At 41.6% G+C, this 7,643-nt stretch overlaps 1 non-coding gene across 1 annotated transcript; it reads left to right on the forward strand.

Annotated features, from left to right (window-relative positions):
* The first annotated feature begins 672 nt into the window (after window positions 1-672).
* On the forward strand, window positions 673-747 carry Trnal-caa (transfer RNA leucine (anticodon CAA)). Its single transcript has one exon. It is a non-coding gene; the product is annotated as a tRNA-Leu (tRNA).
* The last annotated feature ends 6,896 nt before the right edge of the window (window positions 748-7,643 follow it).

Consider the following 7,643-nt stretch of genomic DNA (forward strand, 5'->3'; position numbering starts at 1 on the left):
GTTAATTTGAAGGTCCAAGGGATCGAGTAAACCTGCAGTGGTGCATCGGAATCTAATACTGCTCTCCCAGGAAAGGCTCAAAGCACAAAATCTTAGACGAGATATACCTCTTGAATGTAAGTCGGCATTGTGCCGTTTGTATTCAACCCCGATGCAACTCCTGTGTTTCATCGTCAATGTGAAGGTCCAAGAGATACAGTAAACCTGAAGTGGTGCATCGGAATCTAATACAGCTTTCCCAGGAAAGGCTCAAAGTAAACTCTTAGAAGAGTTACTTCTCCTGTAAAGAAGTCGGCATTGAGCATTTTGTATTCAATCCCGATGGAATACCTGTGTGTCATCGTCAATGTAAAGGTCCAAGGGATACAGTAAACCTGCAGTGGTGCATCGGAATCTGACACTACACTCCCAGGAAAGGCTCAAAGCATAAACTATTGAAAGAGTTACTCCTCTTGAATATCAGCCGGCAATGTGCCTTTTGCATTCAAGCTCGATGCAATTTCTGTGTTTTATCGTCAATATGAAGGTCGAAAGCATATAGTAAACCTGCAGTGGTGCATCGGAATCTCTTTTGCTCTCCCAGGAAAGGCTCAAATCACAAACAAATCGAAGAGTTGCTCCTCTTGTACTTATGTTGGCTGACGTAAAGCTGTGAGAACCGGGCGTGAGTCGTGCTTCGGTAGCTCAGTTGGTAGAGCACTTGCCCGCAAAAGGCAAAGGTCCCGAGTTCGAGTCTCGGTCGGGCACACGGTTTTAATCTTAGAAGACTTACTCCACTTGTATATATGTCGTCATTGTGCCATTTGTTTTCAATCCCGATGCAATTTTTGTGTTTCATCGTCAATGTGAAGGTCCAAGGTATACAGTATACCTGCAGTCATGCATCGGAAAGTAATACTGCCTTTCCAGGTAAGGCTAAAAGCACAAACTCTTAGAAGAGTTACTACTCGTGTATACACGTCCACATTGTGCCTTTTGTATTCAATCCCGAAGCAATTTCTGTGTTTCAGCGTTAATTTGAAGTTCCAAGAAATACAGTAAACCTGCAGTGGTGCATCAGAATCTAATACTGCTCTTCCAGGAAAGGTTAATAGCACAAACTCTTGGAATAGTTACTCCTCTAGTATATAAGAAAGCATTGTGCCTTTTGTATTCAATCCTGGTGCAATTTCTGTGTTTCATCGTGCATGTGAGGGACCAAGGTATACAGTAAATCTGCAGTGGTGCATCGAATTCTAATACTGCGCTGCCAGGAAAGGCTCAAAGTAATCTCTTAGAAGAGTTACTCCTCTAGTAAATAATTCGGTATTGAGCCTTTTATATTCAATCCCGATGCCATATCTGTGTTTCATCGGCAATACAAACGTCCCAAGTATATAGTAAACCTGCAGTGGTGCATAGGAATCTAATACTGGGGTCCCAGGAAAGGCTCAAAGCCCAAACTCTTCTAAGAGAAGAAACTCTTCCAACTCTTCTATATAATACGGAATTGTACCTTTTGTATTCAATCCCGATGCAATTTTTGTGTTTCATCGTCAATGTGAAGGTCCAAGGTATACAGAAAACCTGTAGTGATGCGTCGGAATCTTATACTACACTTCCACAAAAGGCTGAAAGCACAAACTCTTAGAAGAGTTACTGCGCTTGTAAATAAGTCGACATTGTGCCTTTTGTATTCAAAATCGATTCAATTTCTGTGTTTCATAGTCAATGTGAAGGTCCAAGGGATACATCAACCCTGCAATTGTGCATCGGAATCTAATACTGCCATCTCAGGAAAGGCCCAAAGCACAAACTCTTAGAAGAGTTACTCCTCTAGTATACAAGATGGCATTGTGCATTTTGTATTCAGTCCCGTTGAAATATCTGTCTTTCGTCGTCAATGTGAAGTTTCAAGGGATACAGTAAACCTGCAGTGGTGCATTGGAATCTAAGACTGCTGTGCCAGGAAAGGCTTAAAACACAGACTCTTAAAAGAGTTACTTCTCTTCTATATAATTCGGATTTGTGCCCTTTGTATCCAATCCCGATGCAATTTCTCTGTTCCATCGTCAATGTGAAGGTCCAAGGTATACAGTAAACCTGGAGTGATGCATCGGAATCTAATACTGCTCTCCCAGGAGAGGCTTTATGCGCAAATTCTTAGAAGAGTTACCACTCGTGTCTATAAGTCGGCATTGTGCCTTTTATATTCAATATCGATGCAATTTCTGTGCATTCATCGTCAATGTGAAGGTCTAAGGGATACAGTAAACCTGCAGTGGTGCATCGGATTCTAATACTGCTCTCCCAGGAAAGGCTCAAAGCACAAACTATTAGAAGAGTTACTCCTCTTGTATATAATTTGGCATTGTGCCTTTGGAATACAATCCTAATGCAATTTCTGTGTTTCATCGTCAATGTGATGGTCCAAGGTATACAGTAGGCTTGCTAAGGTGCATCGGAATCTAATACTGCTCTCCCATGAAAGGCTAAAAGTACAAACGCTTAGAAGAGTTACTCCGCTTGTAAATAAGACGACATTGTGCCTTTTGTATTCAATCCCAAAGTACCTTCTGTGTTTAATCGTGAATGTGAAGGTCGAAGGGATGCAGTAAACATGCAGTGGTGGATCGGAATCTAATACTGCTCTCCCAGGAAAGGCTCAAAGTACAAGCTATTAGAGGAGCTACTTCTCTTGTATATAAGTCGGCATTGTGCCTTTTGTATTCAATCCAGATGCAATTTCTGTGTTTCATCGTCAATGTGAAGGTCCAAGGATGCTGTAGACATGCAGTGGTCCATTGGAATCTAATACTGCTCTCCGAGAAAAGATCAAAACACTAAGCCTTAGAAGAGTTACTCCTCTTGTAGATAAGTTGGCATTGTGCAATATGTATTCAATGCCGATGCAATTGCTGTGTTTCATTGTTAATTTGAAGTTCCAAGGGATACAGTAAACCTGCAGTGGTGTATCGGAATCTAATACTGCTCACCCTGGGTTTGCTGATTGCACAAACTCTTAGAAGGGCTACTCCTCTTGTATATAAGACAGCATTGTGCCTTTTGTATTCAATCCCGGTGCAATGTCTGTGCTTCGTCGTCAATATGAAGGTCCAAGGGATACAGTAAACCTACAGTGGTGCATCGTCATCTAATACTGCTCTCCCTGGAAAGGCTCAAAGTAAACTCTCAGAAGAGTTTCTCCTCTTGTAAATAAGTCGGCATTGGGCCTTTTTTATTCAAAATCGATGCAATTTCTGTGTTTCGTCGTCAATGTGAAGGTCGAAGGGATGCAGTAAACTTTCAATGGTGCATCGGAATCTAATACTGCTTTCCCAAGAGGGGCTGAAAGCACAAACTCTTAGACGAGTTACTGCTCTTGTACTTAAGTCGGCATTGTGCCATTTGTATTCAATCCCGAAGCAATTTCAGTATTTCATCGTCAATGTGAAGGTCCAAGAGATACAGTAAACCTGCAGTTGTGCATCGGAATCAAATACTGCTCTCCCAGGAAACTCTCAAAGCACAAACTCTTAGAAATGTTACTCCTCTTGTATATAAAAAGGTATTGAACCATTTGTTTTCAATCCCGATGCAATTCCTGTGTCTCATCGTTAATGTGAAGGTCCAAGGGATACAGTAAACCTCCAGTGGTGCATGGTAAACTAATACTGCTCTCCCAGGAAAGGCTCAAAGCACAAATCCTTATTAGACATACTCCTCTTGTATAGAAGTCGGCATTGGGCCTTTTGTATTCAATCCCGATGCAATTTCTGTGTTTCATCGTCAATGTGAAGGTCCGTGTGACACAGTAAACCTGCAGTGGTACATTGGAATCTAATACAGCTCTCCCAGAAAAGGCTAATAGCACAAACGATTAGAGGAGTTACTCCACTTGTAACTAAGTCGACATTGTGCATTTCGGATTCAATCCTGTTGGAATTTCTGTGTTTCATCGTCAATGTGAAAGACCAAGGGATAAAGTAAACCTGCAGTGGCGCATCGGAATCGAAATCTGCTCTCCCAAGAAAGCCTCCAAGCACAAACTATTAGAAGAGTTACTCCTCTTGTATATAAGTCGGCATTGTGCCTTTTGTATTCAATATCGATGCAATTTCTGTGTTTGATCGTCAATGTTTAGGTCAAAGGGATACGGTAAACCTGCAGTGGTGCATCGGAATCCAGTACTGCTGTCCCAGGGAAGGCTCAAAACACGAACACTTTCAAGAGTTACACCTCTTGAATATAACTGGGGATTGTGTCTTTTGTAATCAATCCCGGTGCAGTTTCTGTGTTTCTTCGCCAATGTGAAGGTTCAAGGGATACAGTAAACCTGGAGTGGTGCATCGGAATATAATACTGCTGTCCCAGGAAAGGCTTAAAGCACAAACTCTTAGAAGAGGTGCACCGCTTAAAGTAAGTATGCATTGTGCCTTTCGTATTCAATCTCGATGCAATATCTGTGTTTCGTCGTCAATGAGAAGATCCAAGGGATACAGTACACACACAGTGGTGCATCGAAATCTTATACTGCTCTCCCAGGAAAGAGTGATAACACAAAGTCTTAGAGGAGTTACTCCTCTTGTATATAAGACAGCTTTGTGGCTTTTGTATTTAATCTCGATGCAATTTCTGTGTTTAATCGTCAATGTGTAGGTCCAAGGGATACAGTAAACCTACAGTGGTGAATCGGAATCGAATACCACTCTCCCAGGAAAGGCTCAAAGTAAAGTCTTAAATGAGTTACTCCTCTTGTAAAGAAGTTGGCATTGGGCCTTTTTTTTTTGAATGCCGATGCAATATGTGTGTTTCATCGTCAACGTTTAGGTCAAAGGGATACAGTAAACCTGGAGTGGTGCATCGGAATCTAATACTGCTCTACCAGGGAATGCTAAAAGCACAAACTCTTAGAAGAGTTACTCCGCTTGTAAATAAGTCGACATCATGCATTTTTTATTCAATCCCGATGCAATTTCTGAGTTTCATAGTCAATGTGAAGGTCCAAGTGATACAGTAAACCTGCAGAGGTGCATCAGAATCTAATACTGCTCTCCCAGTTAAGGTCCAAAGTACAAACAATTAGAAGCGTTAATCCTCTTGTAAATAAGTAGACATTGTGCCTTTTCAATTCAATCCCGATGCAATTTCTGCTTTTCATCTTCAATGTGTAGGTCCAAGGGATACAGTATACCTGCAATGGTGCATCGGAATGCAATACTGCTGTCCCAGGGAAGGCTCAAAGCACAAACTCTTAGAATAGTTACACCTCTTAAATATTAGTCGGGACTGTGCCATTTGTATACAATCCCGTTGCAATTTCGATGTTTGATTGGCATTGTGACGGTTCAAGGGATACAGTTAACCTACAGTGGTGCATCGGAATCTAACACTGCTGTCTCTGAAAAAGCTCAAAGCACAAACTCTTAGAAGAGATACTCCCCTTGTATGTAAGACGGCATTGTGCCTTTTGTATTCAATCACGATGCAATTTCTGCGTTTCATCGTCAATGAGTAGGTCAAGGGATACAGTAAACCTGCAGTGGTGCATCGGTATCTAATACTAATCTCCCAGCAAAGGCTCAAGGTACAAACTGTTAGATGAGTTACTCCTCTCTTATGTTAGAAGGGAGTGTGCCTTTTGTTTTCCATCCCGATGCAATTTCTGTGCTTCATCGTCAATGTGATTGTCCAAGGGATACAATTAACCAGGAGTGGCGTATCGGAATCGAAATCAGCTCTCCCATGAAAGGATCAAAGCACAAACTATTAGAAGAGTTACTCCTCTTGTTTATAAGTCGGCATTGTGCCTTTTGTATTCAATATCGATGCACTTTCTGTGTTTGATCGTCAATGTTTAGGTCAAAAGGATACAGTAAACCTGGAGTGATGTATCGGAATCCTATACTGCTGCCCCAGGAAAGGCTCGAAACACAAACACTTTCAAGAGTTACACCTTTGAATATAACTCGAGATTGTGTCTTTTGTATACACTCCCAGTGCAATTTCTGCGTTTCATCGCCAATGTGAAGGTTCAAGGGATACAGTAAACCTGGAGTGGTGCATCGGAATCTAAAACTGCTGTCCCAGGAAAGGCTTAAACACAAACTCTTTGAAAAAATACACCGCTTAAAGTGAGTAGGCATTGTGCCTTTCGTTTTCAATGTCGATGCAATATCTGTGTTTCGTCGTCAATGTGAAGATCCAAGTGATACAGTAAACTCGCAGTGGTGCATCGAAATCTTATACTGCTCTCCCAGGAAAGACTGATAGCACAAACTCTTAGAAGAGTTACTCCTATTGTATATAAGACAGCATTGTGCGTTTTGTATTCAATCCTGATGCAATTTCTGTGTTTCATCGTCAATGTGTAGGTCCAAGGGATACAGTATACCTACAGTGGGGCATCGGAATCGAATACCACTTTCCCAGGAAAGGCTCAAAGTAAACTCTTAAATGAGTTACTCCTCTTGTAAAGAAGTTGGCATTGGGCCTTTTTTATTGAATGCCGCTGCATCAAGTGTGTTTCATCGTCAATCTTTAGGTCAAAGGGATACAGTAAACCTGCAGTGGTGCATCGGAATCCAATACTGCTGTCCCAGGAAAAGCTCTAGGCACAAACGCTTAGAAGACTTACTCCCCTTGTATGTAAGACGGCATTGTGCCTTTTGTATTCAATCGCGATGCAATATCCGTGTTTCATCGTCAATGTGAAGCTCCAAGGCATACAGTAAAGCTGCAGTGGTGCATCGGTATCTAATACTCTTCTCCCTGGAAAGGCTAAAAGCACAAACACTTAGAAGCGTTTCTCCGCTTGTAAATAAGTCGACATTGTGCCTTTTGAATTCAATCTCGATGTAATTTCTGTGTTTCATCGTCAATGTGTAGGTCCAAGGGATACAGTAAACCTACAGCGGTGCATCGGAATCGAATACTCTTCTCCCAGGAAAGGCTCAATGTAAACTCTTAAATGAGTTACACGTCTTGTGAAGTAGTCGGCATTGAGACTTTTTTAATCAATCCCGATGCAATATGTGTGTCTCATCGTCATGTTAAAGGTCCAAGAGATACAGTAAACCTGCAGTGGTGCATCGGAATCTAATACAGCTGTCGCAGGAAAGGCTCAAAGCAAAAAACTCTTAGAAGAGTTACTCTTCTTGTATATCAGACAGCATTGTGCCCTTTGTATTCAATCCCGATGCAATTGCTGTGTTACATCGTCAATGTGAAGGCACAAGGGATACAGTAAACCTACGTTGGTGCTTCGAAATCTAATACTGCTCTCCCAGGAAAGGCTCAAAGTAAACTTTTAGAAGATATACTCCTCTTGTAAATAAGTGGGCATTGATCGTTTTTTAATCAATCCTGATGCAATATCTGTGCTACATCGTCAATGTAAAGGTCCTAGGGACAGAGTAAACCTGCAGTTGAGCATCGGAATCTAATACTGCTGTCCCAGGAAAGGCTCAAAGCACAAACTCTTGGAAGAGTTACTCCTCTTGTACTAAATTCGGCATTGTGGCTTTTCTATTCAATCCAGAAGGAATTTCTGTGTTTCATCGTCAATGTGAATGTCCAAGGGATACAGTAAACCTGCAGTGGGGCATCTGAGTCTAATACTGCTCTGCCAGAATAGGATAAAAGCACAAACTCTTAGAAGATAT

This window comes from Schistocerca serialis, chromosome 11 (assembly GCF_023864345.2).
Source record: "Schistocerca serialis cubense isolate TAMUIC-IGC-003099 chromosome 11, iqSchSeri2.2, whole genome shotgun sequence".
NCBI classification, from domain to species: domain Eukaryota; kingdom Metazoa; phylum Arthropoda; class Insecta; order Orthoptera; family Acrididae; genus Schistocerca; species Schistocerca serialis.